Below are 7500 nucleotides of genomic sequence, written 5' to 3'. Positions count from 1 at the left end.
CTTTTCCTTGGGAATTTGCTTTCCAGGGCCGAGTTTATACGCCCTCCAGACCCGTAAACCACTCCCCTCGAACTGAACATTACTTATCAGACTGATGCCCTCTATCTTTGCTAATGGCTCTCAAGATACTTCCATGCATTCACACAACACAACGTTTACGGCAAGTACTCCACCACACGAAAGGATGGCATCTTTCATTTGTGCTGGATTCTCAATACCGTTGCCTGCATTAATTTGGATTCTCATGTGCGACTTAATTGTTGCTGCCTTCCGATCACATGCGGCCTTGCCTCCTTGTGGATCCGAAAAATCCAGGCGCTTGATATTGACGCCAAATTGGAGGCCAAGGATTTTAGCGCACACCAAAGTGAAGCCGCAGTAATAACACCCAGCATTGTCTTGACGATAATAAACTATCTTCAGCTCCGCCATGATTATCTTCAGTTGTCTGATCACATCGGAAATCTCAGCGACTACCGCGCTGCTATCTTTGGAAGTCGAATAAAAAATATGGGTAAAGGTAAGCATTTCGAACTCACCACGCTGTCTTCTCGTGGTAACTGTCAGGTGCCATGGAATGCCCCGTTTCCAAACCAATCAGTTCGACTTTCGCGGAACTTTCTGGGCAGGTGTTTCATAGCCCAGTTTGGCACTTTGAACACTGACGTCTCATCCAGTTCTTCAAGCACTTGCACTCTGGCTTCATCCTGGTTCCTGGTTCATACATCCACACTCTGGTTGGACTTATACATCCACACTCTGGTTGGACTTATACATCCACACTCTGGTTGGACTTATACATCCACACTCTGGTTGGACTTATACATCCACACTCTGGTTGGACTTATACATCCACACTCTGGTTGGACTTATACATCCACACTCTGGTTGGACTTATACATCCACACTCTGGTTGGACTTATACATCCACACTCTGGTTGGACTTATACATCCACACTCTGGTTGGACTTATACATCCACACTCTGGTTGGACTTATACATCCACACTCTGGTTGGACTTATACATCCACACTCTGGTTGGACTTATACATCCACACTCTGGTTGGACTTATACATCCACACTCTGGTTGGACTTATACATCCACACTCTGGTTGGACTTATACATCCACACTCTGGTTGGACTTATACATCCACACTCTGGTTGGACTTATACATCCACACTCTGGTTGGACTTATACATCCACACTCTGGTTGGACTTATACATCCACACTCTGGTTGGACTTATACATCCACACTCTGGTTGGACTTATACATCCACACTCTGGTTGGACTTATACATCCACACTCTGGTTGGACTTATACATCCACACTCTGGTTGGACTTATACATCCACACTCTGGTTGGACTTATACATCCACACTCTGGTTGGACTTATACATCCACACTCTGGTTGGACTTATACATCCACACTCTGGTTGGACTTATACATCCACACTCTGGTTGGACTTATACATCCACACTCTGGTTGGACTTATACATCCACACTCTGGTTGGACTTATACATCCACACTCTGGTTGGACTTATACATCCACACTCTGGTTGGACTTATACATCCACACTCTGGTTGGACTTATACATCCACACTCTGGTTGGACTTATACATCCACACTCTGGTTGGACTTATACATCCACACTCTGGTTGGACTTATACATCCACACTCTGGTTGGACTTATACATCCACACTCTGGTTGGACTTATACATCCACACTCTGGTTGGACTTATACATCCACACTCTGGTTGGACTTATACATCCACACTCTGGTTGGACTTATACATCCACACTCTGGTTGGACTTATACATCCACACTCTGGTTGGACTTATACATCCACACTCTGGTTGGACTTATACATCCACACTCTGGTTGGACTTATACATCCACACTCTGGTTGGACTTATACATCCACACTCTGGTTGGACTTATACATCCACACTCTGGTTGGACTTATACATCCACACTCTGGTTGGACTTATACATCCACACTCTGGTTGGACTTATACATCCACACTCTGGTTGGACTTATACATCCACACTCTGGTTGGACTTATACATCCACACTCTGGTTGGACTTATACATCCACACTCTGGTTGGACTTATACATCCACACTCTGGTTGGACTTATACATCCACACTCTGGTTGGACTTATACATCCACACTCTGGTTGGACTTATACATCCACACTCTGGTTGGACTTATACATCCACACTCTGGTTGGACTTATACATCCACACTCTGGTTGGACTTATACATCCACACTCTGGTTGGACTTATACATCCACACTCTGGTTGGACTTATACATCCACACTCTGGTTGGACTTATACATCCACACTCTGGTTGGACTTATACATCCACACTCTGGTTGGACTTATACATCCACACTCTGGTTGGACTTATACATCCACACTCTGGTTGGACTTATACATCCACACTCTGGTTGGACTTATACATCCACACTCTGGTTGGACTTATACATCCACACTCTGGTTGGACTTATACATCCACACTCTGGTTGGACTTATACATCCACACTCTGGTTGGACTTATACATCCACACTCTGGTTGGACTTATACATCCACACTCTGGTTGGACTTATACATCCACACTCTGGTTGGACTTATACATCCACACTCTGGTTGGACTTATACATCCACACTCTGGTTGGACTTATACATCCACACTCTGGTTGGACTTATACATCCACACTCTGGTTGGACTTATACATCCACACTCTGGTTGGACTTATACATCCACACTCTGGTTGGACTTATACATCCACACTCTGGTTGGACTTATACATCCACACTCTGGTTGGACTTATACATCCACACTCTGGTTGGACTTATACATCCACACTCTGGTTGGACTTATACATCCACACTCTGGTTGGACTTATACATCCACACTCTGGTTGGACTTATACATCCACACTCTGGTTGGACTTATACATCCACACTCTGGTTGGACTTATACATCCACACTCTGGTTGGACTTATACATCCACACTCTGGTTGGACTTATACATCCACACTCTGGTTGGACTTATACATCCACACTCTGGTTGGACTTATACATCCACACTCTGGTTGGACTTATACATCCACACTCTGGTTGGACTTATACATCCACACTCTGGTTGGACTTATACATCCACACTCTGGTTGGACTTATACATCCACACTCTGGTTGGACTTATACATCCACACTCTGGTTGGACTTATACATCCACACTCTGGTTGGACTTATACATCCACACTCTGGTTGGACTTATACATCCACACTCTGGTTGGACTTATACATCCACACTCTGGTTGGACTTATACATCCACACTCTGGTTGGACTTATACATCCACACTCTGGTTGGACTTATACATCCACACTCTGGTTGGACTTATACATCCACACTCTGGTTGGACTTATACATCCACACTCTGGTTGGACTTATACATCCACACTCTGGTTGGACTTATACATCCACACTCTGGTTGGACTTATACATCCACACTCTGGTTGGACTTATACATCCACACTCTGGTTGGACTTATACATCCACACTCTGGTTGGACTTATACATCCACACTCTGGTTGGACTTATACATCCACACTCTGGTTGGACTTATACATCCACACTCTGGTTGGACTTATACATCCACACTCTGGTTGGACTTATACATCCACACTCTGGTTGGACTTATACATCCACACTCTGGTTGGACTTATACATCCACACTCTGGTTGGACTTATACATCCACACTCTGGTTGGACTTATACATCCACACTCTGGTTGGACTTATACATCCACACTCTGGTTGGACTTATACATCCACACTCTGGTTGGACTTATACATCCACACTCTGGTTGGACTTATACATCCACACTCTGGTTGGACTTATACATCCACACTCTGGTTGGACTTATACATCCACACTCTGGTTGGACTTATACATCCACACTCTGGTTGGACTTATACATCCACACTCTGGTTGGACTTATACATCCACACTCTGGTTGGACTTATACATCCACACTCTGGTTGGACTTATACATCCACACTCTGGTTGGACTTATACATCCACACTCTGGTTGGACTTATACATCCACACTCTGGTTGGACTTATACATCCACACTCTGGTTGGACTTATACATCCACACTCTGGTTGGACTTATACATCCACACTCTGGTTGGACTTATACATCCACACTCTGGTTGGACTTATACATCCACACTCTGGTTGGACTTATACATCCACACTCTGGTTGGACTTATACATCCACACTCTGGTTGGACTTATACATCCACACTCTGGTTGGACTTATACATCCACACTCTGGTTGGACTTATACATCCACACTCTGGTTGGACTTATACATCCACACTCTGGTTGGACTTATACATCCACACTCTGGTTGGACTTATACATCCACACTCTGGTTGGACTTATACATCCACACTCTGGTTGGACTTATACATCCACACTCTGGTTGGACTTATACATCCACACTCTGGTTGGACTTATACATCCACACTCTGGTTGGACTTATACATCCACACTCTGGTTGGACTTATACATCCACACTCTGGTTGGACTTATACATCCACACTCTGGTTGGACTTATACATCCACACTCTGGTTGGACTTATACATCCACACTCTGGTTGGACTTATACATCCACACTCTGGTTGGACTTATACATCCACACTCTGGTTGGACTTATACATCCACACTCTGGTTGGACTTATACATCCACACTCTGGTTGGACTTATACATCCACACTCTGGTTGGACTTATACATCCACACTCTGGTTGGACTTATACATCCACACTCTGGTTGGACTTATACATCCACACTCTGGTTGGACTTATACATCCACACTCTGGTTGGACTTATACATCCACACTCTGGTTGGACTTATACATCCACACTCTGGTTGGACTTATACATCCACACTCTGGTTGGACTTATACATCCACACTCTGGTTGGACTTATACATCCACACTCTGGTTGGACTTATACATCCACACTCTGGTTGGACTTATACATCCACACTCTGGTTGGACTTATACATCCACACTCTGGTTGGACTTATACATCCACACTCTGGTTGGACTTATACATCCACACTCTGGTTGGACTTATACATCCACACTCTGGTTGGACTTATACATCCACACTCTGGTTGGACTTATACATCCACACTCTGGTTGGACTTATACATCCACACTCTGGTTGGACTTATACATCCACACTCTGGTTGGACTTATACATCCACACTCTGGTTGGACTTATACATCCACACTCTGGTTGGACTTATACATCCACACTCTGGTTGGACTTATACATCCACACTCTGGTTGGACTTATACATCCACACTCTGGTTGGACTTATACATCCACACTCTGGTTGGACTTATACATCCACACTCTGGTTGGACTTATACATCCACACTCTGGTTGGACTTATACATCCACACTCTGGTTGGACTTATACATCCACACTCTGGTTGGACTTATACATCCACACTCTGGTTGGACTTATACATCCACACTCTGGTTGGACTTATACATCCACACTCTGGTTGGACTTATACATCCACACTCTGGTTGGACTTATACATCCACACTCTGGTTGGACTTATACATCCACACTCTGGTTGGACTTATACATCCACACTCTGGTTGGACTTATACATCCACACTCTGGTTGGACTTATACATCCACACTCTGGTTGGACTTATACATCCACACTCTGGTTGGACTTATACATCCACACTCTGGTTGGACTTATACATCCACACTCTGGTTGGACTTATACATCCACACTCTGGTTGGACTTATACATCCACACTCTGGTTGGACTTATACATCCACACTCTGGTTGGACTTATACATCCACACTCTGGTTGGACTTATACATCCACACTCTGGTTGGACTTATACATCCACACTCTGGTTGGACTTATACATCCACACTCTGGTTGGACTTATACATCCACACTCTGGTTGGACTTATACATCCACACTCTGGTTGGACTTATACATCCACACTCTGGTTGGACTTATACATCCACACTCTGGTTGGACTTATACATCCACACTCTGGTTGGACTTATACATCCACACTCTGGTTGGACTTATACATCCACACTCTGGTTGGACTTATACATCCACACTCTGGTTGGACTTATACATCCACACTCTGGTTGGACTTATACATCCACACTCTGGTTGGACTTATACATCCACACTCTGGTTGGACTTATACATCCACACTCTGGTTGGACTTATACATCCACACTCTGGTTGGACTTATACATCCACACTCTGGTTGGACTTATACATCCACACTCTGGTTGGACTTATACATCCACACTCTGGTTGGACTTATACATCCACACTCTGGTTGGACTTATACATCCACACTCTGGTTGGACTTATACATCCACACTCTGGTTGGACTTATACATCCACACTCTGGTTGGACTTATACATCCACACTCTGGTTGGACTTATACATCCACACTCTGGTTGGACTTATACATCCACACTCTGGTTGGACTTATACATCCACACTCTGGTTGGACTTATACATCCACACTCTGGTTTGGACTTATACATCCACACTCTGGTTGGACTTATACATCCACACTCTGGTTGGACTTATACATCCACACTCTGGTTGGACTTATACATCCACACTCTGGTTGGACTTATACATCCACACTCTGGTTGGACTTATACATCCACACTCTGGTTGGACTTATACATCCACACTCTGGTTGGACTTATACATCCACACTCTGGTTGGACTTATACATCCACACTCTGGTTGGACTTATACATCCACACTCTGGTTGGACTTATACATCCACACTCTGGTTGGACTTATACATCCACACTCTGGTTGGACTTATACATCCACACTCTGGTTGGACTTATACATCCACACTCTGGTTGGACTTATACATCCACACTCTGGTTGGACTTATACATCCACACTCTGGTTGGACTTATACATCCACACTCTGGTTGGACTTATACATCCACACTCTGGTTGGACTTATACATCCACACTCTGGTTGGACTTATACATCCACACTCTGGGTGGACTTATACATCCACACTCTGGTTGGACTTATACATCCACACTCTGGTTGGACTTATACATCCACACTCTGGTTGGTCTTATACATCCACACTCTGGTTGGACTTATACATCCACCCTCTGGTTGGACTTATACATCCACCCTCTGGTTGGACTTATACATCCACACTCTGGTTGGACTTATACCTCCACACTCTGGTTGGACTTATACATCCACACTCTGGTTGGACTTATACATCCACACTCTGGTTGGACGATACATCCACACTCTGGTTGGACTTATACATCCACACTCTGGTTGGGACTTATACATCCACACTCTGGTTGGACTTATACATCCACCACTCTGGTTGGACTTAT

This window comes from Montipora capricornis, chromosome 10 (genome assembly GCF_036669925.1).
Source record: "Montipora capricornis isolate CH-2021 chromosome 10, ASM3666992v2, whole genome shotgun sequence".
Taxonomy (NCBI): Eukaryota; Metazoa; Cnidaria; class Anthozoa; order Scleractinia; family Acroporidae; genus Montipora; species Montipora capricornis.
Note: the sequence above shows the minus strand (reverse complement) of the source record.